Source organism: Tamandua tetradactyla, chromosome 6 (assembly GCF_023851605.1).
Source record: "Tamandua tetradactyla isolate mTamTet1 chromosome 6, mTamTet1.pri, whole genome shotgun sequence".
Lineage (NCBI taxonomy): Eukaryota > Metazoa > Chordata > Mammalia > Pilosa > Myrmecophagidae > Tamandua > Tamandua tetradactyla.
Genome location: NC_135332.1, coordinates 35,728,833 through 35,753,247, shown reverse-complemented (window position 1 = coordinate 35,753,247; position 24,415 = coordinate 35,728,833). Strand labels below are relative to the sequence as shown.

Below are 24,415 nucleotides of genomic sequence, written 5' to 3'. Positions count from 1 at the left end.
GGGGTAAATGTCAAAGGATTATAAAGTTAGGGCATTTAGGAAATTTTTATAACTATATTGAAGCAGAAAATCACTAAGAGCTTTATGCATATGTGTTTTCAAGCAGATTCTGCAATATTGCAATATCTGCTATCTATGTAAATTGAGAAACTATATTAATATATTCTTTGCCTGGATCATAAAATTGGCCAGTTAACCTCCAGGTATCTCCATAGCTTTGATGTCTCTTTGTGAAGTCTGTCTAGGACTGGCTAAAATAAGGCTGAGTGGCTGAAGGCAAGTGACTATTTTTTTAATGCAATTTTATTGAGATATAGTCACACAGCATAGAAACCATCCAAAGCATATAATCACTGGTTCACAGCATTATCACATAGTTGTGCATACTGCCCCAAGAGCAAATTATGGACATTTTCATTACTCCAGAAAAGACATAAAAATAAAAAGAAACCCTAATCCTCCCATACTCCCAATTGCCCATACTATTGGCCCATAGCACTGTATGGTACATTTGTCACTGCTGATAAAAGAGTAGTGAAATATTACTGTTAACTATAGTCCATAGTTTGTAATAGGTACATTTTTTTTCGATTTACCCCTCTATTATTATTATTATTATTTTTTTCTTGTTTCAGTTGTCATTTTATTTTAAGATGATACACCTAATTACAAATTTAAATTATAATTTGATAAGCTCTAGTCAGGTACCAAATTTCATTAAAAGCAAACTACTTACTCAAAAGTGCTCATGGAACAACTGAAAGGGCAGAATAAGAAGAATAAGAAACATCTTACTGGCCAAACAGACTGTTTTATTCTCTTACCATGTCAAATTGAAACTTTTCATTTTTAGTTAGGGTAAACTGTAATGTCAGTAGACAGCAAAGATTTTGTCACATAACTATTTTCCATTTAGGCAGTCAACTGTTTCTAGCTGTGGCAAATGAGATAGATCCATTTACAGAACTGGTTGTGACTGAGCCTTCTTTGCAAGAAGCTTTAGATCTGCCATGCATTTGGCAATTGTCTCCTTTTCCCGCTGCACAGAAATGCTCTGTACCACGTGCTTCTCCACCCAGTTTATCATGTGTTCTTGCTCCTTTCGACGTATCATATTCTGCACAGAGATCTGGTAGTCCAGGCGATTCTTTATCTCCTTGTATACTCTATGCAGCCGTTCCCGGTAAGTAACCTCCAAGGCCATAGCGATGTTATTCCTCTGGACGTCAAAAAGGTAATGGCGCTTCTGCACCAGTGCCTGCTGTGCTTTCTCGAAGTCATTTGCATCTTGGATGTTTTTGATGGAAGCCTGCTTCACCTCTTCTAGTTGGGCAATTTTTTGCTCATTGAGTTTATCAGCAAATTGTCCAATAGAGGCACCATATTTTTTAATTCCATAGATGAGTAACCCGACTGTTGATAAGGTAGAGACAGTCTCTGCAGTAACCACATATATTTCTTTGGATAGAAAATATAGGATAAGCCCAGTTCCGAGCACGTAGGGTCCTGTAACACCAGTTTTAGGATAAAGGAATTGGAAGAATTCCTCAGGGATCAGCCCAAGGCGAACTTTTCCTCCATATTCAGGAAGAGGTGGTAGAGGGGCAAAACTCGGCTGGCCAGTATGAAAGATTCTTGTTGCCTGTAATACCCCTGGACCTAGGAGGGCTGCATTCTTCAGCGAAGCTGCTGCGGCCGAGGCAGAAAGTACCACTCGGGACAGCATGGTCAGCGATGGTCCAGGTAGGGGTCTTAGTATCCCCGTGACCCCAAGGGAAAGGCTGTCAGGGCAACAGCAAGATCTACCCCTCTATTATTAACTCTTTATACTAGTGTCATACATCTGCTCCAGTTCATGTGTAACTGTGTAAATATTTGAACAGTTAATCATGGACACTGTCCACTAAAAGATTCCCAATGTTACACATTCCCATGCTTTAACCTCCAACTTCTGGTGCCTATAAACTTGTGTTTTCCACCACACTCTCACACCATGCAGCACTGATAATTATTCTCACAAGAACATGCTACCATCACCTCTATTTCCAAATGTTTAAATTCACCCTCATTAAACATTCTGCACATATTAAGCAACCATTCCCCAATCTTTAGCCTGATTCTATATCCTAGCAACTTATATTTTATGCCTATGAGTTTACATATTATAATTAGTTCATATCAGTGTGATCATACAATATTTGTCTTTTTGTGCCTGATTAGTTCCCTCAATGTCCTCAAGATTCATCCATGTGGTCACATGCTCCAGGAATTTATTCCTTCTTACTGCTGAATAATATTCCATCACATTATATATACCACATTTTGTTTATCATTCATCTGTTGATGGACACTTGGGTTGTTTCCATCTTTCGGCAATCATGAATAATGCTGTTATGAGTGTCGGTGTGCAAATGCCTATTCTTTCTGCTTTCAGATCTTCTGGTATATCCTGAGTAGTGAGATTCCTGGGTCATAAGGCAACTTTATACTTAGCTTCCTGAGGAACCACCAAATCATTCTCCACAGCGGCTGTCCCATCTTATATTCCTACCAGCAGTGAGTAAGTGTTCCAATTTCTCCACATCCTCTCCAACATTTGGCCTGTTTGTTTAATAGCAGCCATTCTAGTAGGTGTGAGATGAGATCTCACTGTGGTTTTGATTTGCATTTCCCTAATGGCTAGTGAAGAGCATCTTTTCATGTGCCTCTTAGCCATCTATATCTCCTCTTTGGGGAAATTCTATTTTTTATCTTTTGCCCAATTTAAAATTGGTTGATTGTCTTTTTGTTGTTGAATTGTAGGATTTCTTTATATGTACTGGATATCAAACCCCTATCAGAGATGCGGTTTCCAAATATTTTCTCCCATTGAGTCAGTTGTGTTTTCATCCTTTTGATAAAGTTCTTTGAAGTACTGAAGTATTAGATTTTGAGAAGTTCCCAGAAGCAACTGTTTTATCCACTGGGTTGAACCCTCTCCTACGGCAGCCATATCTTCTTCCTTCCCATCAGGCATTATGGTTAATGCTCAGGGGTTATTACTTATCTGATAGAAAAAGTGGTTGAGAAAGAAATGGAAGACAGAAAATTGTTCTTCAGAAAAGAATCCTTCATGCACAGAATGCTCATGTGGTCAGTTCCAAATGCTTCCACTTGCATTTCAATTAAACTTCCCAGATTTGAACTTTTCAGAGCCTGCCCTACTGTAGCTCTTTACCCGAGGTGAGAAACGTGTCCTGAATATTCTATGATTCCAGATAACCAACTTAAAGCTGACATTAGCACAATCTCAAAAAGTTCACTAAGATTAATATGCGTTGAATTATTTAAAAGGGTTGGCAATTCTTTATCTTATCCATATGCATTGCTTGGTTATCCAGCTAGCTTGATGCAGTTATGATGAGATGAGATTTTAGAGATAAGGTTAATCAAAATGTCCCTCAGTTAAAAATCAGCTTGGGGGCTAGATAAAAATGTGTACTCTGTGGGACAAGAATCGACCATACAAATAAATTTCCACTCCTTTATGGTGGTGCATCTCTTCAGTAATCTCTTAACTTTGTTTGAACTGCACCTCCTGTGCTTGGAGAGTTAGTACTTGTCAATGGCATTACTTGCCAGGATGGAAAGGAAGGAGTGAAAACAAGAACCAAAAGTGGGAAAAAAATCCTCAGGATAAACAAACCAACATGACTGGAACAGCTCTGCAGTTGTGCATTCTGAAAACACCTCTGGGCTTTCATTCCTTACCCTTTCCTTCTCACTCACACGTATGGGTTAAGCTACAGCTATACTCTATAGTATTTTCTCCTTTAAAATAGAAGCCCATGAAAACCTGGGGCTGTGAGTTGCAAATTAAGCTGCTTGTTTTCAACCTTTCAGAAGTAGCCTGTATAGGCAAAGTCTAGCTGATTTATTCTTTTAATATCCTAGTCATAGGGCTACCCTTCATCATTGCCATGATCTAGCACAGATTCTAAAGCCTCGGTGGGCAGTAAACACTTGAAGTGGTAGGAGAGAAAAGCAACATGCTTTCCTTCTGGGATAATCTAAGCTAGGCTTTGGTCCTTAGACTCAGAGGGATAGCTGTAAAATAAAAGTGGTGGGTGGATTTAGTACTTGGAAAAGGCAAAGACTTGCGAACCCTGGCTGGGGACAGAGATTGTAAGGAGTCTTCAGGGGCTCTGTTGCTGTGTTGAACTTTTCACTTACCATATGCTGCTTCTTACCTGCAAGGCCCCCTGGGAGCAGAGCTGGGATCTCTCAAGAAATTGAGAGTCTGTGGAGGGAGATGAGGGGACTCCTGAGACACTGATTCCCCCAGCTGTTTCCAGTGCTGCTAGGCTGCTAAGGATTCAGAGCTGAGTCCCCTCTGGAAAGAACAGAAAAAGGAAAGATCATTTAATGAGGCAGAGAAAGTAAGCAGGATTCAGATCACAATGAGTCTGTATTCCAAATCAAATAAGGGATTTGAACTTTATTCTGTGAATTTTTTAAATTCATTAATTATTATTATTATTATTTAAGGAAAAGCAACTTAGATGTCAGATACATTTGGTAGCAACCCAGTCCATACCCTTTCTCCCGGGATTAAGGGGATGGATGGGTGGGTGGGGTCATAGGGAGATGGGCTCAAGGCCTGCTTTGTAAGGTCACAGGCACTGGTGATCCAACAACATACCCCATTAAGCTCAAGGGATTATATTATTTTATTTTATTTTGAAATAATATATAGATTTTCAAGAAGTTACAAAAATACAGAGAGGTCCTGTGTACTGTACCCAGTTTCCCCCAATGGTAACATCTTACATAACTATGGCACAATATCGAAATTCACATTGGGCTGAAAGGAGGAACCAAGAGATTCCACTGTTTGGTTGTTTGCCCTTTGGGATACTATTTGGGACAGTTATTTCCTTCACTTTATCCATTTCAATATTTCTGAGAATCTGCATTCAAATTGAATTTCAATAAATTCAGTACAATTTTTAAGTATATTAGGAGAAGTTAAGGAAAACTAGAAAATCGTTTGGTAAATTGGAGGATCCTTTTATAATGAGAATTACGAATATCTTTTCTGGATTTATTTATTAATTCATTTTTTATATTTTAATCTTTATGTGTGAAAGATTTATATAACAGATTCATCTAAGAAGACAGTCTAACTGGTTTCCTTTCAGACAGAACTCATTACTGTTTCAGGTGATTCAGATATTTTAGAAGTACAAACTGCATAATCACCAGCCATGATGAGAATATGAGAACTCCTGATTGGTTACTTACTTCCAATACTATTAATTTAACTCCAAAATCATTCAACATTATTTAATCTTTCTTTGACGTTTTCCGTAAGCTCTTCAGAGTCTTCCACTGCCTGTGGGTCACACTCATACACATCATTTATCATTGTACAGGCAAATGTGTCAGACTAAAATAACAGATCTTTCTGTTTATCAGGATATGAGATGAACCTATTTGTTTAGCAAAAATGAGCAAGGTGCAGTCATCATTTGCTCAGCAACTAAAGAAAGATCTGATATCCTTCCTTTCTCTGCCTTTTTTCTTCACTTTTCTTCTTTCCTCTTTCTCTTCCTTTTCAATTATTTTCTCCTTTTTCTCTTCATTTTCTTCATCATTACCCTTTTTTAAGAAAATATACTTAGCCAGAGTAGCTTAAAAGCACGTTAACTCTAGTATCATTGAGACAGCACTATTTTACTCCCAAAGAGTAACTGCAACACATAATATAGTTTAGCTAGAGCACATTAAATTTTTCAAATTTTAATACCTTAGGGTTCAACAGAGCCTTAGAAGCCATTTGGCATAACTTTTCAGCTATCCAAGGAGGCATCCCTCCATCCTATGGACTTCCCAAGAGACTTGAGCCTCTGCTTAAATACTTCCATGGAGCATCCTGTAGCATTTTTTAAGCAGCTCAAATTTCTGGCCTATGCTTTGATGGGGGCTGTCTAAAGTTTATCAAAGCTAAAGGGAAGTTAAGGTCATCTTGGTCAGTGTCTAATTCATTCAATAACACAGCACCAGTACAAAATAGATGATCTGTAAATGCTTGCTCAACTAAGCAATCAAAATTTCTGACAAAAAGTAAATGACTAATTTGATTTTATCTGCTTGATGAATTTTTCCAAAGGCACTAAAACTACTGTATTAGTTTTTAATGTTTCCAGCTCCAGTAACAGAAACACTGATTATCGATGGCTTCTAAATATTTCAGTTTATTGTCTTGTGTAGCAACAAATCCAGAGGTAGGTGGCTGCATGAGTTGTTTTCAGGGCTTGGTGATCTTAGGGCTGATGCCTCTGAAACTATTAGGCCTTTCTCTTGCATGCACAAAATGGCTTCCAAAGCTCCAGAGAGCAATCTGGGTTCAACTTAGCAAAAAGCAGGAGAAGGTAAGGCCCAGCAGAGTCTATTGCTTTTAGCAGGAAAATCCCAGAAGCACTCGCTATACCCATGGCAGACTTCCCCTTAGGTTTCATTCCCAGAGCTAAGTCACATAATCCCACCCCCTGCTGCAAAGAAGTCTGGGAAAGTAGAGAATAGATTTATTATGATTGATTTGGATCAATCATGATTTAACACTAAGGGTAGGCACAATGCCAATCTCAAATAAAACAGAGTTTCCATGGGGGAAATGAAGGGAGACTGGAAATTAAGCAAGATACTATGAAGATTACAGTCACTATAAAAATGCTAATTACAGAGTAAATGAGAATAGCAGAGTGAAGAAAAGTATCCATGCCACAATCACTTCTATTAATGTAAATTACCCAATATTTGAGCAGTGCTTATATATATATATGCGTTGACTAATACAATTCTCATAACAAGTCTGTGAGGTAGATAATATTTTCCTCCTTTTTATAAGTGAACAAACTAAGATTAAAAACATTAGATAATTTTACTAAGTCCACATAGCTAATAAACAGCACAGAACAGCTTCGAATTACATTCTCTGATTTCAAATCAAATCTTGACTTCTTTCTACATGGGCTTTGTGTCTAGAACGACTCCTTACGTAATAATTAGTGTTCATCTGTGAAAAAGGCTATACAAAGGAACGTGGGTAAATGAAAGCAGTTCATGTTTCAGAGTTGGACTATAAGTGGTACAGATGATCTTTCATTTTAATTGTCTTCTATAAAGTTCTAATGATCTTATTACCAACATAAACATTGGGTGGGAGCATTAATGCTTCATGGAAAAGGTAATAATTAATTTATCCTCTTTTTTGCCAGACCAACACCTCCTCAATAGCCTTGCTTGATGCTTTTAATTTTGATCCCTACAGTTTTTATTTAGTTACTTCTCTTGAGGAGTAACTACAATGTCTAAATATTAAATGTATACCTTAATGAATTTTTACATGTATGCGAACCCATATAACTATCACCAGATCAACATATACAACATTTTCAGGATCCTAGAAGGATCCACCATGGCCCACACTGAGTGATATTTCCAGCAAGGCTAATAGCTTTTGTGACTTTTATCACCATAGATTTGGTTTTGCCTGTTTTTTAATAAGTCAAATAAATGGAATCATATTATATGTACTCTTTAGGTTCTGACTTCTTTTATAAAACTCTTGAATATATCAGTAGGTTGATCTTTTTCATTGATCTCTTTCATTGTATGAATATATCATTATTTATTCACTCATTCTATTGTTAATGGGCATTTGAGTCATTTTTGGGCATTATGGATAAAAATTCTTGAAAAAATTTTTGACAGCCAAAAGCACTAATTTCTGCTGGGAATGAAATTGCAGGGTCCCAAGGTACATGTATGTTTAGCTTTGGTAGATACTACCAAACATTTTCCAACGTCATTCCAATTTATATACCTCCTAGCAATGTAAGAAGGTTCCAGTTTCTCCACATCCTTACCAGCACATGACACTGATCTTTTTCATTTTAGTCAATTTGGTGGGTGTGTGGTGATAATTCATTGTGGATTTATGTTGCATTTTTCACAAATTAATAAGGGGAGCATATTTCATAAGTTGATGGGTCATTTTGATAGCCTAGTCTGCGATATAGCTATTCAAGTCTTTTTTGCGTGGGATGTCTTGTCATTTTCTTATTGATATTTTAGGGTCCTTTATTTGGTAATTTTTTAGTTGTTAATCTTTTATGCTACGTATATTACAAATATTGCTTGATAATCTTTTATATTATAGCTTCTCTACTCCTGCCATACCAATCTTCTATACCCAATCTTCTTTGACTGACACTTGCTAACCCCTGCTAGATAATGCATCACAGCCGACCTTGTGGTAAACGTTTCCTTTTCTTTATTCAGCTATGTCCCTTGTCTCTTCAAAATATAGATGAAAACTTACTTCTTGGAGGTCTTTGTGGATAAGCACCCTTTTATATGCAACCACCTCAATGTGAAGCTTCTTTTGTATGAATTGAAGGTTGGTATGTCGCTTGTAATTGCATCTGAGTTTTTGTCTATATGAGTTGTTTGTGTCATGGCACAGAGAGCACTCAATAAATGTGAATTCTGTTGCCTCATTTATATATATTCGTACATTCATCTTTATTTTCTTGTTAGAATAAGTTCAGAAACTGCTTCACTTGATTGTTTTCATTTCCAATCTCATTATTCTCATCTGTAACTTCAACTGTCTCAGCCCTGAATAACTGAGGTGGGAAATATGGTGGGGTATTTAGAAATCAGAGTTTATTGCGGACTAGAATGAAATGACCCCCTGAGAGTATTCTGTTTGGAATGCTTTGTTTTGTGAACATTTTACGGTTTTGAAATAAAACATAAACCCCAAATCACAACCCAAGTTATGAAACAGGCTGTTGACATCATGAAAGGTGCACTGTAAGGCCTTCTCCAGTGGACTATCATCTCACCCTTCAGAGCATCTATTCAATGATAACTGAGTTTAATGGTAATTACTCCCTTTATCATATATATACAAGCATTCCTGAATTATGTGCTTTGGTTTTCCCTTTTTTTTGAACTTTACACAACATGAATCATAAATTATACTGTAAGAATTTTTTTGTCTTCCTTCTTTTGCTCAGCATAATGTTTGAAAGATTAACCCATGTTATGTGTGTTTAGTTATTTCTGCACAGTATTCTATTGGAATTTTAGGAATTAATATGATTTATTTTTCTATCTTACTGCTGATGGGCATTTGTTTGTTATTCTAGTTTGCTAGTTGCTGGAATCAGTATACCAGAAACAGAATGGCTTTCAAAAAGGGGAATTTAATAAGTTGCTATCTACAGTTCTAAGGCCTAGAAAATGTCCCATTTAAAGCTAGTCTATAGAAAGGTCCAATCAAAGCATCCAGGAAAAGATACCTTGGTTCAGGAAGACTAATGATGTTCAGGGTTTCTCTTTCAAGTGGAAAGGCCCACAGCAAACATGGTCAGTGTTTCTCTTTCACCTGGTGAACACGGCATCATCAACTAGCTTTCACTCCTGGCTTCCTATTTCATGAAGCAACCTGGGAGGCATTTTCCTTCTTCATCTCCAAAGGTTTCTGGCTGGTTGTGCTGGTTTGAAAGAAACCTAGAAAAGCCATGTTTTAATCAAAATCCCATTTCATAAAGGTAGAATAATCCCTATTCAATACTGTATGTTTGAAACTGTAATCAGATCATCTCCCTGGATGATATGATTTAATCAAGAGTGGTTGTTAAACTGGATTAGGTGACGACATGTTTCCACCCATTTGGGTGGGTCTTGATTAGTTTCTGGAATCCTATAAAAGAGGGAATATTTTGGAGAATGAGAGAGATTCAGAGAGCGCAGAGAATGCTGCAGCACCACGAAGCAGAGAGTCCACGAGCCAGTGACCTTTGGAGATGAAGAAGGAAAATGCCTCCCGGGAGCTTCATGAAACCAGAAGCCAGGAGGGAAAGTTAGCAGATGATACCATGTTTGCCATGTGCCTTCTCCTTTGAGAGAGAAACCCTGAACTTCATCAGCCTTCTTGAACCAAGGTATCTTTCCCTGGATGTCTTAGATTGGACATTTCTATAGGCTTGTTTTAATTGGGACATTTTCTCAGCCTTAGAACTGTAAACTGGCAACTCATTAAATTCCCCCTTTTAAAAGCCATTTAGATTCTGGTATGTTGCATTCTGGCAGCTAGCAAACTAGAACACTGGTGTCTCTGTTTCTCATGGCTATGTCATTCTGCTCTCTCAGAATCTCCTGCATTCTCCAAAATGTTTACTCTTTTATACAGTTCCAATAAACTAATCAAGACCCACCCAAATGAGTGGAGACACATCTCCACCTAATCCAGTTTAACAACCACTCATGATTGAGTCACATCTCCAGAGACATGATCTAATTACAGTTTCAAACATACAGTACTGAATAGGGATTAGAAGAAATGGCTGCCTTTACAAAGTGGGATTAGGATTAAAACATGGTTTTTCTAGGCTACATATGTTCTAGTTTGCCAGATGCCAGAATGCAAAACACCAGAGACGGATTGGCTTTTAATAAAAGGGGATTTATTTTGTTAGTTCTTCAGAGGAAAGGCAGCTAACTTTTCACTGAGGTTCTTTCTTACGTGGAAGGCACAGGATGGTCTCTGCTGGTCTTCTCTCCAGGCCCCTGGGTTTCAACAACTTTCCTTGGGGTGACTTCTTTCTGCATCTCCAGAGGCCTGAGCTGAACTGCAAGTGCTGAGATGAGGAATGCTGAGCTGCTTAGGCTGTGCTCCCTTGCGCTCTCTCATTTAAGCACCAGCCAATTAAGTCAAACGTCACTCATTGCAGCAGACACGCCTCCTAGCTGACTACAGATGTAATTAGCAACAGATGAGGTTCACGTACCATTGGCTTATGTCCACAGCAACAAGATTAGGTATGCTCACCTGGCCAAGTTGACAACTGAATCTAACTAACACAACATACATCCTTTCAAACCGGCACAGTTGTCTTCAGTTTGTGGTATGACAGCCAATGGTGCTATCCAACATTCCTGAACATGGATCTTGAAGAACATTTGCATGTGTTCATCCTTGTCAGTGGATTTCCATCTTCAACGTTACTAGATAATGCCAAACTCATTTCTCCCAAGAATTTGAGGAAAACAATCACAATAGGCAGCACTGGATAGTTTCTAGTCAAAGCTTGATTCTGAAGCTTGTTCTGAGGGCAGAGTCTGATATGGGGTGGAAGTTGATTATTTCACCTTACCTGGTGATAGATAGCAAATGTGACCTTCATGGCAGAGCCAGGAGGAAGCATGGTATAATAGGCCCCTAAGATGCAGAAAGCAAGAATTTAGGGGGCTCAACACCTAACTCTGCTACTGAAGTGCTTTCAGCCCAGGATTGATTTCATCACCTGGAAAATGTGTTAACACAAGAGAGATATAATGGAAAATAAATGCAGTGCTGAATAAAAATTGCTAGCACAGTGCTTTGCACACAGTAGGTGCCAAAGTGTTACTTCCCCTCCTCACTGGGAAGGAAAGCATTTATCTTAAAGCCCACCTTTTATTTCCTGAAATATAAGGGTTAAGCTTTAAGATGCAGCCACACCTGGGACCTTTTCAAAATTCTTGGGGTTTCTTGGCCATTTATTTTAGGAAAACTAATTTACAATTTTATGAAGTGAATATTCATAGCTGTCTCAGTTCTCCTAGGTGACCAATCTCAGACTGAAGAATGACTCTCCTAAGGGAGAAAGAGATTAGACTTTAGAGAATAAAGCAGAAAGTTTTTCTTGCTCCTTTTGTGTGGTTGTGTGTGCCAGCATGTATCCACCTTTACCTCCACAGTCCAGTTAGATTCCAGTTTCACTAGATTTCAGTGTGCACGTGTGTATGTGTGTGTAAGTATGTTTATAATACACTTTGTTATGCTTATCACATTGGGGGTAGGTGTGCTTGGGAAAGTCACTATACAGAACCAAAAATTATTATAAAGCCCTCTAACAAGATCCACTCATTCCTAGAAAAACAAAGTCACAAGATCAATGGCCCGAGATTTCTTTAAGATTTTGGAGTCCTTTCTTCTTTGCCTATTTCATATATAGATGTTGAAGCTTCATATTCTGGTCTGAGACTGTAATCGTTGTAAGAGTTTAAATTCTATATCCTACATTTTATAAGGGAAGACATTAAAATTTCATGTCTATAGAATGAGGAACATTTTTCTGGTTCTGTGATCCCTGTAGCTTCATCCATTTCTCAAATTCTGGGATTCTACTTTAAGTTTCTTTCTGATTAAGTGTTTAGTGTGACAAGGGGAAATTGAGTTTAACATAAAGTTGGTTTACTACAAAGACTCGGGTAATTAAGAAATCGTCATTATCTTGACAAGACCTTTTTAGCTAGCTATATTTGGCCTTAATTATGGTAATAATAACAAAGTCAATGAACTCACCACCTTTCCATTAAGTGCCTCAAAAGGTTTTATTCAGAATTACAATGAATCTAAGGGGGTTATGTGCACTTGGCACGATGACCCTTATCAGTAGGTTAGATCTCACACTTTTTCAGTTAAAACTGAAAAGTAGATATGGAAACGTTGGCTCTGAATTCTATATATGCCATTTTGCAAAGTTAACAACTGTTAACTTTCTCATAATGGTCTAAGGACTTGGAGTTTTGGCATGTTATCTATTACCTCTTATTGGGAGTCAAGGGTCAATGGTCTGTCTTTTATTTTCATATGTTCTGGAGTATGTAAGGTGATTTAAAAAAAATTACATGCAGTAAAATTCACTCTTCATGGTGTGTAGCTGTATGCATAGAATTGCTATATCCACCACCAGAGTCATAATGCAGAAAATTTCCATTACCTCTTGTACTTTCCCTTTGTAGTGAATCCTTTCCACTTGTTCCAGTCCTTGGTAACCATAGATTCATATTCTCCAACCTGATAGTTTTGCCTGTTAAGAATGTCGTGTTAATATAATCATACAGTAGATACAATACTGGGTCTGTCTTCTTTTGCTTCACAAGCTACATTTAAGATTTATTCATGTTGTTGTGCAAATCAATAATTCATTCTTTTTCATCACTGAATACTATTCCATTGGGTGGCTGTATTGCAATTTGTTTACCCAATCATCAGTCGAAGAATCCCTCAGTTGTTTTCAGTTTCTGTTAGTCATGGATAAAGCTGCTCTAAATATTTGCATACAAATTTTTGTGTTAATATAATTTTTCATATTTGGGGGTATATACCTGGGAGTGATATTGTTGTGTAGTATGGTAAGAAACTGCCAAGTTGTTTTCCAAAGTGGCTACACCATTTTCCATTTCCAACAGTAATGTTACAGAGTTCCAGTTACGCCATATTCTGACCAGTACTTTGTATTTTCAACTTTTTTATTTTAGCCATTCTAGCAGGTGTATAATGGTATCTCATTCTTGTTTGTCAGCCATATTCTTCTTTGGTGAAGTGTCTATTCAGATCTTCTGCCAATTTTTAAAGTGAGTTGTTCATTTTCTTGTTGAATTTTGAGAGTTCTTTATAGATTCTGTTTACAGATATTTCATCATATATGAGGCTTGGGTAATATTTTATCCTAGTCTGTGGCTTATATTTTGAAAAACTCTTAACAGTGTTGGCAAAAGCTTTAAACTTTGACGAAGTCCAATTTATCAGTATTTTCATATTATGGATTGCACTTTTGGTGTCATATCTAAGAATCTTTGCTTAATGTTAGGTCACAAAGATGTATGCTTTCTAAAATTTCATAGTTTTACATTTAGATCCATTATGATTAATTTTTAATAAAAAATTGCATATGGATATCTAAATGTTCTAGCATTATTGAAAAGCTTGTCTCTCTCCATGAACTTTCTTATTTTTATTTTTTTCTCCATTAACTTTTTTACTATTCAAAGAACCAAGTTTGTCTTCATGAAATTTTCCTATCGTTTTCCTATTTTAATATCATTTACTCCTGCTGTTAAGAGATCATAAGAATGTAAGAAGAAAAAAGGGAATATGATATTCACCTATATTATTAGTTTATTATCATTCACCATTGCTGTGGCTTTTATACATTCCTGAACTTCTAGGTTTCCCTCCCATGTCTTTTCCCTTCCACCTGAAGAGCTTCCATTTGCATTTGTTTTAGAACAGGTTTGCTAGTGATAGATTTTTCTTCATCTGAGATTTCATATGTTTTCTTTCATCATTTGCCTTCGTTTTTTAAGGATATTTTCACTTGATATAGAAGAATAGGTTGACAGTTCTTTTATGCAACACTTTAAAGATGTTCTTCTACTGTCTTCTGGCCTTAAAAGCTGTTGATGAGAAATCAATATTCATTTGGATGATTGTTTCCCTATTATGTAAGATGTTAATTGTGTCTACTTTCAGGATTTTTTTCTTAACAGGGAGATGTCTAGGGTTCAAAATTTTAGGGGGTCCTCCCTGTCAGGGTGGTGAATATGCAATGGGTGAGGTTAGTAACTTGCACAATACCTGAGAGTGCATGCTGTCTTAAAGTGTGCTCTCTTACACCTGTCTTTTCTCACTCTAGTCCCAGACATGCCTACTCCCAAAGGCCGTCTATCTTGGATTCTACTGCCAGAAAGATGGATTTCTTCCAGAGTTTTAGCCCTTTGTACTGTCTTGGAGCACCACCCAACTGGGTCTGCCCATGGCGTGAAGCTGCAAGAGGAAAGAGAGGAAAAACTTAATGGTACTCTCCCTCTTCCCTCATTGGACCACAAATACCCTCATCCCCAACCTCTGGTCAGAGAGATGTGTTTTCTCTCAAGGGTTTAGCTGTCCTACACGGCTGCCACCATAGGGCAGGCAGGGCAACTTCGTGGTTTGGGTGGGCCATGGGCAAGCCTGGGAAGAAAAAGAGAGAGAAAAGAAAGAAAGAACCCAGGAATTGTTGCTATACTTTCTCGCTGTAGGGGCTCTTTTCCTGATTTCCTAGTCAGAAAAAAAAAGGCCCTTAAGAGTTTTTGCTGCCTGCCTTCACTGTGCAATTCAATGACTCATTGTCATTTGTTCAGAGAAAGAAATTAAGGGAGTAAAAAAACAAGGAACTCATCACTGTGCTGGTAGTTCTTCAGGTTTTCTGCTATTGTTTACTTCTCAAAATCCTCAAGTACTTGCTTTATGTCTCTGTCTAGAGTTTTTAAGTATAATCAGTGGGAGAGAGGCTGCGTAGTGGGCTTACTGCATCTTGGCATGAACCGATACGCCTAAAGACATTTTAAAGGTGGGAAAACTTATCATAAAGATGGATAAACCTAAACTTCTGATAGACTGAAAGTGACACCATACTTTAAAAATCATATATCAGATCATGTGGACTGATAACTTAAAATATGTTTATTTTATTTCAACCTATTTGAAATTGGGTTTATTCTGGAAAATCTAGGAAGTATGTTTATCAAATCTTTCTGATTTTAAGGTTTGAGTCAGATGTCTTTTCTTGGTATTTCCATTGCATCCTGATTTCTATCTTAATATTTACTATACTAAGTTGAAATGACATGTTTCCTTATCTTTCTCTTCCATTGAATCATTAAGTTCTTGGGGAAAGGAGCTATGTCTTATTCTCCTGGACATTTTTAGTGTGCTGATTTGAAAGGATGTATGTCCCCTAGGAAAGCCATGTTTTAATCAAAATCCCATTTTGTAAAGGCAGAATAATCCCTATTCAATACTGTATGTTTGTAACTGTAATCAGATCATCTTCCTGGAGATGCAATTTAATCAAGAATGGTTGTTAATCTGGATTAGGTGATGTCATGTCTCCACCCATTTGGGTGGGTCTTGAGAAGTTTCTGGAGTCCTATAAAAGAAGAAATATTTTGGAGTATGGGAGATTCAGAGAGAGCAGATAATGCTGCAGCACCACAAAGCAGAGAGTCCATGAGCCAGTGACCTTCGGAGATGAAGAAGGAAAACGCCTCCCAGGGAGCTTCATGAAACTGGAAGCCAGGAGAGAACGCTAGCAGATGATGCCATATTCACCATGTGCCCTTCCAGCCAAGAGAGAAACTCTGACTGTGTTCACCATGTGCCTTCTCACGTGACAGAGAAACCCTAAACTTCATTGGCCTTCTTGAACCAAGGTATCTTTCCCTGGATGTCTTAGATTGGACATTTCTATAGACTTGTTTTAATTGGGACATTTTCTCAGCCTTAGAACTGAAAACTAGCAACTTATTAAATTCCCCTTTTTAAAAGCCATTCTGTTTCTGGTATATTGCATTCTGGCAGCTAGCAAACTAGAACACTTAGTATCTAGCATTTGATTGGCACTGAATAAATATTTTTTTAATAAATGGCTGAACCAAACTATGGAGGACTCATGCACATTTTCCACATATATGTACTGTATAAGATACTGTCACCAGACATGTTACTAGTTACCCAAATGTCAAGTGAAGTCAACCTGTCCTTTGAGACTTAAATTCTGAGCTAAGTCCAATTCTTTCCCAAACATCTTAGCAAATTCCCAGGAATTTATGTTCTCATGGTCACCTTTTCACAACGAAGTTTCAATCTAATTACAACCTATCTCCTATGATGCTTCTTTCTGCTCTACAGTGAATCAAACATGAAACTTCACTTTTTTCTTTGAACACACACCCAATCCTTTACACAAGACATTTTGGTGTGTGCATATGTATGTATGTGTGTGTGTACATGTGTGTGTGTGTGCATGTTCAGACATTGAGAAGGCCCAAGATTATGGAGGGTTTCCATTTTGCAGACACAAAATTTGACTGAGTGTTAGATGTTTTTAAGAGTCTATCCACCACATTGTTACCACAACCTCCATTTTAAAATTAAATTTTTCTTACATCATTATTCAGAATAATATATCTCCCCCTGCCCTTCTACTCACTTTATATCTACTTTGGCATATCCAATTGCTCATTAATGGGATCTGCTAAAATAAGGCGTAATCTAACCTTAAGTCCAACAGAAGAACTGACAAAGGCTTTACAGTTTTAGGTTTTCTTTTCTTCCTTCTTTTTCAGGAGCAGATAGAAATTTAGTTTTCAACTGGTATCATTTAAACCATGCTTTCCACCCTGCTTTACCTCCTCTGCAAACAGAGGCAGCTATAGTCAGCTCTGGGTTTTAAATGACAATTTATCCATTCTACTATGCATCTTGACATACACACCTGTTTATTTTGCTGAAGACCAGGATGAAGACAACTCTCCCTAAGACTAAAAAGTCTTATTGCCTATTTGTAAAACAGTATGAGATTTAGCATTGGGATCTTGGCTGTACAACTTCTTGCCTGGGAAATTTTGACATAAATACTTATCTCAAACTATAGAGGGCACATATACATCTTTTTCCTTAAAAGTATTTACATGTAAGTCCCCTATAATTTGGCACATCAATTTATTACCTCTTTGAGCTTCAGTGTTGTCATCTTTAAAGTGAGAATAGTTATATTTTAGGTGCAAAACTGGTGCAGGAATGGAATGAAATAATATGTGCAAGGGCACTTTGTAACGTGTCATCTGTGCTACAACTCTTAGCTATTATTTTCATTATCATGTGTCTCAGTTTTAACAGTGATAATCGTCATGGGGAGTTATTTTCCAACATTGAAGCCAAAGGCTGTCACTACTCCCAAGTCAACTTTGACAACTTTATAATGAAGTATCTGAAAGTCAAACTATGGCTACGGGGAGATTCTCCTTGCACAGGGGTCCCGGTCCCCTATACTGCAAAGCCACTTCTATTCCCCCCATCACCACCCATCACCTTCTCTCCTTGTCCCCCCGCCCCCTAAAAGAGAGAAAAAGGATTTCCATGTGGTGATGGAGATAGTTAGAAGTAGGAATAGGAAAATGGAATATAAGTTGAAGGGGCCTTTCATGCTACTAGCTTGTAGTTATATCCAGGAAGTTGGATTCGACTGCCAAAGATGCTTTTATAGTCTCAGCAGCTCCTCTCACGCTTGTGTGCCCACAAACCCAATGATCAAATCACCTTTAATGGTAATTCATGGTTGTTTTCAACTGAAGCTAAATATGATCAAATAATCTAAATATGAAAATTCAAAATCTATCCCTAGGATTATTTAAAGTGCAGGCAAATTGTGAAATAGACTTTTTGGGGACGGATATAACTCTACTTATGAACAATAGAACTTTATATTAGGCATGTCACATCCCCTATGGAAGTAGCAGTGGCCTTTTGGTAATTCTTTAGTCTGTACATTAATTTGGTTAAATGAAAAAAGGGAAAAAAAGTTCTGGAAATAACTAAATAAATCTGCTGGAATTTAATGATAATATTTAAGATCCATTCACCATTATAAAAAATGAGGAAAGCCAGTGGGTTTAGAATGCAAGCATGCATCATTTCTTACTCATTAAAGTAATCTATTTTAAAAAGTTGAAAAGCAGTTTTACAACAAAATTAAGGGAACTTTGAGCAAATAAATATAAATCATGACACCATTATCCTAATCCAAGAATTGATTTCCATGTCTGCAGATGCCCTTCCAATTCTACAATCTTATATTATTTATTTATTTATTTATTTATTTATTTATTTATTTATTTTGGCATGGGCAGACTCTGGGAATTGAACCAGGGTCTCTGGTATGGCAGGTGAGAATTCTGCCACTGAGCCACTGCTGCACCACCCAAGGATATTTTGTTGCTTGTGCAGGCTCTTGGATTTGAATCTGTTTCTCTGGCATTTCAGGTGAGTACAGTCTTATGTTATTTTACAGTTGCTGTTTTTATGATCAGTCAAATTTACAATTGTTTTTCACTTAATAATGTCATTGACACTTCTCATTTGTTATAACCCATGAGTTTATTTTGAATTGGGACTCATCTTTAAACTCCAAATTTGTCAGCTCTAATGAATTAAAATATTTATAGATGACTATGTACAAACAACAAGAGAGACAAAGCTGATAAGCAAATGAAGAAAAAACAAATTCCAAAAGCAGAGGATTATTACAAATTGACCAGTGTGTAACCATTTATTATTTCTTTTCATGGCCATATGAGAAACTGACAAACATTTGAAAAAATCAAATTGCATGGAAGTGTTTCTTATTTTTCTATTTTCTGGGAGATTTTTAAAATTTCTGTAATTATTTGTTTCTTAGAAGTTTCATGGAAATCTCCTGCAATAGTATATGAGGCTGGATTTTTTTGTGTGAAAATTTCATAATATTTACAGAACTATCCTATATTTTCTGAGGTCTGTTTTGGCAAGTTATTTTGTTTTCTAGTATATTTTCATTTCATCTAAGTTTTCAAAATGTCTGGCAAATATTTGTTCATAGTGCTTTCTTAGAATTTAAAAACATCTCTATTATAATGATAGTAATACCTTCTTTTTAAATCACATTTTAATTTGTTTTCTTTCTGTCTGTCTTTTTCTGTATTAATCTTCCAAAGAATTATTAAGCTTATATCTTTAAAGAATCAAATTTGTCTTTGGCGTCACCTTCTAATGACTGTTTTCTATTTCATTTATTTTCTGCTTTTAATGTGATTACTTTTAAAAATTTCATTATGCTTGATTCATTAATCTCAGACTTTTTCTTTTTTTTTTTTGTTTGCATAGGCAGGCAAACCTGGATCTCCGGCATGGCAGGAAAGAACTCTGACAACTGAGCCACCACAGCCTGCCCACTTTTTTTTTTCTTATAAGCCTACCTTAAAGCTAAAATTTCTAAGTACCACTTTAGCAGTATTCCATAAATTTTCTATATGATATTTTCATTATTATTTTCTTGTAAGTATTTGAACAATTCCATTATGACTTCTTTTTTCAAGTTCTGAATTATTTATAACAGGTATTAAGTTTCCAAATGTATGGAGATACTTAAATTTTTCTTTATATTATTGATTTCTAATTTAAATGTATTGTGTTAGGAAAACATGATCTGTATGATACCAGGGCTTTGAAATGTTTTGAGATTTGATTTATGGCCAATTTGTAAATACCTCCTACTGTACATGGAAGGAATATGTACTCTCTGATAGGTGCTGGGTTCTATGAATGTCCATTAAATTACTTAGTTCAAATTCCCTATATCTTTACTAGTTTTTTTTTTTGTGTGTGTGTGTGTATGTGTGTGTGCACACGCATGCACTTGTTATATCAGTAATGTTGAATCTGTGCTGAAATATCTTATGAGGGTTGTTTTTCAATTTTTTTCCTGTAATCTCATCAGTTTTGCTGATATATTTTGAGGCAGTTTTACTGGGGTAATATGAGTTTAGAATTGTTTTATCTTGTAGGTGAATTCGCATTTTATCAATATTAGTGACTATCACTGAGAAAGGTTTTTTCTTAAAATTTATTTTGTCTGATATTAATAGCTCTATGCAAACTAACTTTTTAAGTTTTTTTTCCTGGTATATGGTTTTCTTTCCTTTTATTTTCAACTTTCCTATTCCCCCTTTTATTTTTATTTAGTTAATTTAATGCATTGGGATTATTGGTACAATTAGGACTTCTTGATACCATCTTATTTGGTGATTATTATTTTTCCACAGTTTTCTGTGCTTCCTTTATATGCATAGAACAAGTGATTTCAAGATCCCTGCCAGCTCTAATACTCTGTGATATTATCAAGTAGATAAAACTAAGTGAAAAGTAGTGTGGTTCAAACTACCCATTTAATAGCAACCACTCTGAGTCAGAAATGTCAAGGATGGCTTCACTGAGCTCATTCGTGAAGGACAGTCCACTTGACTAGGCAGAAAAATAAACCCAAGAAGCAAGAAGAGGGCTATACAGTGTAAGAGAAGTTTATGAGCTTGGGAGCAGAAAATAAGCTAAGGTCAGGGAAGAAAGACATTAGGTCATGAAGAAAAAAATAGAAGGAAAAAAACCCCTTAAAGTTTAAAAGGGAGGGGAGAAAAAAGAAGAAATCAAGACAGCAAAGAAGAAAGGCTTAAAGATAGAAGAATGGGTATAAAAAACACCACAAACATATCTGGTAGATGTTTGCACCAGAAATTAGAAAAGCAGTTTTTAATCTTGCAGTGAGCTCGCCATATGCTCTGCAGTGCTCATGTAAAAGAATTGTACATTTTGCATAATTTTGATACGGGAAAAGCAAGTTGGAAGTGAATTATCCCTGGTAGCCTTAGGTGAAGGGAAACTTCAAGTGTCATTTTTGACCACTGAAACTATTTTCACAAAGATGGTGACACATGTCAGTGGAAGTGACATCCAAACTGCCACAACATGGCAAGGACCCCACATGCTGTCTGCCTGAGGACTTCTCCTTTGGGAGAAATGACCTTTTCTAAAATGTTTATTAGAGAGCTCAGAAAGCAAACTTGACCTCCCAGCAATATTTCTAGTTTTTGTAAATGTTAGTGCAAAGGCTATCTTTGGAGAGTGCTGTAGAAAGTGTTCATAATTTTTAAAGAAGGCAATAGAAAACACTGGGCAGGAAATCCTATCATGTACAAGCAAAGTTTGTGTGCCCTCATTTACATTCTAGCTTGGGAAATGGCCTTTCCTTGGATGATAAGAGAAAGGCGATGCTGTTCATGACCCTTCTATTAAAACCAAATTTATGAGTGAAAAAGAAATAATGGCTGAAATTTATAAGAATTATGAGGCAAAAAGACAGCAAAGTATTCTGCAGCTTTTTGCTCTTGCTATCACTAATAAATCTGTGCTGCCCAATTGCTTCTCTTATCCAAAGGAACTGAATGATGATGATAAGATTTCTCTCTTGCATTAGCTATCTGAATACGGTTAAAAAAAATGTCATTTTGCTGAAGATTAGATGTTGGTAGGGGGTCAAAAAAGCAAATGCACAATTCAATTCTGCACAAGTTCCCATACTTCTAAGGCTCTCTGAGGGAAGCCATGTTACTAGGGCTAAAATTTGTGTAACCTACCCCAGGCTACATTTGGAGTTTTATCATCAGAATATTAAAAGGTCACAGTACAAGGAAAACTGGAAGTTTCTGTGATGCTCAGCTGTCGGAACTCTTTACCATAAAGCCACAATAATTAACAGTATGAGGCTGGCACAGAGCTAGCAGATTGATTGATGAACAGGCTGGATAAGGCAGACCTTCTAATACTTAAAAACTTAATATATAACTAAATCTTATCCCACACATACCATACATGAAACATTTGAAAAATCTACTAGTTTTTTTCACATAAAGAAACATTTACTTGAGGTTTAACATGAAATCATACAAATAAAATTTGTATAAACAGAAGTCCACACCAAGGCATAACACAGATAGCAAAGGACAAAGTAAAAGCAAAGTAAATGACAGCTATATACAGTTCGACGGCTGCGTCTCGTACACAAGAAGGTCTTTTATAAAAATAATCATCTTAGATCAACAGAAGACCAATCTTCAGCATCGTCCTGCAAGATGGGTTACTTTAGCGCTTCCTCCTGTTTCTCCAAGGTCCTCCTTTAGCACGGCTGGTAACTGCTTTGGTGATTGCCAGCCCCTCGGGGTGCCTTGCCACATGTTCTGTCGGCCACTGTTCTGCATATGCCTGTCCGTGTCCATAGTCCCCACAGCTACACCCAGTATAATCCGATCCCCCACAGCCACCATCGCTCTGATCACCACCGCAGGCACTACCGTAACTCCCATACCCTTGATCAGAATAGTCATTAAATCCTTGGTTCCAGTTTTGGCCCTGACCTTGTCCACGGCCCCTAGTACCACCTCGCCCAGCAGCTGCAGCCCCTCTTCCTTCTTTCTCTTGTTGCTCCTGCTGCCTATATACCTCTTCAGGTTGTGCAACTTTGATTTCACGCTTCCCAGAATCAATGTGATGATATCTGCTTTCTCATAATTTCTTTACAGGCTCTTCATCTCTATATGTGATAAAACAATCCTCTTCTTTCATTTGTTGTCGTATCCATGGGAAGTTCAATATTTTCAATCTCTCTAAATGATCCAAAATGTTCTTTTATTTGCTCTTCAAGTATCTGGGCTTAACTGACCCACTAAAACTTTTTTGGGGGGAGTTCTTTCCCTTTTAAAGTCTTTGCCCTTTTGGGGTCTATCAATTTGCCATCCAGTTTGTGTTCTTTCAGTTCCAAAACCTCATCAACATAAGCAGCATCTTTGAAAAACACAAATTCAAATCCTCTTGATTGTCCAGTGACTGGATCTGTTTTAATTGTACAGTCTACAACCTCTCCAAATCGAGCCAGAAACTCAGATCTTTTTCGCTTGTATCCAGCTCAAACCTCCAACAAACATTTTGCCATCACTCTTTGATTCTGGCTCGCATTAATGTTGGATCCTTGTGTGAATTTCTCTGTGTTGCTGCACTCATTCATGTCCTCCATCGTGGCAGAGTTGCTGGCAGGGGCGTGCTGGCAAAGTAGACTGAGTCCCAGTAGCAGTGGCCCAAACTTTCTGGTATTAGATTTTAATGTAATACGATATATAAAACATTAGAAAAAGCTTTTGGCATTTACTTCTCTGATCTCTGGACTGGCACAAAGTCTGTAGGATAAATGCAGAGTATAGAATGCTTTGAGAACATGCCTACTGGAGTCAGTAGCCTGTGACAGAATTCTAACTAGCAATTTACTGACTTCTCAACCTTGGGCAATTTACCTAACCTCTCCCCATTTACAATTCTGTGAACTGTAAAATAGGGAAACATGAACCCATTTCATCGGATTGTTTTGAGGATTGGATGGAATAATATATATATAAGTGCTTTTCACAATTATCTGGCACATAATAATTGCTTGGTAAATGTCCAGGAGGCAACACAGCATAGTGTTTAAAAGTTCAAGTTCTAGAGGTTTGACTTCCTAGGTTCAAATCCTAGCTCTTCCACATACTAGCGATATGAGCTTGGGTAAATTATGAGCGTGTACTCATCTTTATAAAAATGTAATAATAAAGATTGCAACAGTTTATAGTAATTAGAATAACATTAAGCTCTGCAATATAGGGCTGTTACCAGGACAAAGTGTAATAGTAGGAAGATCATGAAATCAGCTGTCATTCTTATCATTGTCCCCTGTATGAAATGTATTTTAATTTTCTGCAGTTGTTTTTAAGATTTCTTCTTTATCTTTGTTTTCCAGAAGTTTAATTTGGGTATACATAGATGCGGTTTTATCTATATTTATCCTGCTTGGGGTTCACTGATATTCCTGGATTTGTGGATTTCTGATTTGATCAAACTTGGAAAAAAGTTGGCTAATACATGTTTTGGATTTTACACTCTCCTGGAGGGACTCCAATTACATAAATGTTAGAGTACTTGATATTGTTTCAGATGTAACTAATGCTTTGGTAGTTTTTTTTTTCCCTCCCCAATCCTTTTTCTCTCTGTACTTCAGTTTGGATGATTTTCACTGACCCACCTTCAAGTTCATTAATCCTTTCTTTTACTGTGTGTAGCCTTCTGTTAATCTTGTCCAGTAAATTCTTTCATTAG

The 24,415-nt window shown here is 36.9% G+C and overlaps 2 pseudogenes; both read right to left on the bottom strand.

Moving 5' to 3' along the window:
* Positions 1-791: 791 nt before the first annotated feature.
* LOC143685952 (ATP synthase peripheral stalk subunit b, mitochondrial pseudogene) lies at positions 792-1,796 on the bottom strand (annotated as a pseudogene).
* Positions 1,797-22,409: 20,613 nt separating this feature from the next.
* LOC143686623 (heterogeneous nuclear ribonucleoprotein D-like pseudogene) lies at positions 22,410-23,318 on the bottom strand (annotated as a pseudogene).
* Between the last annotated feature and the right edge of the window lie 1,097 nt (positions 23,319-24,415).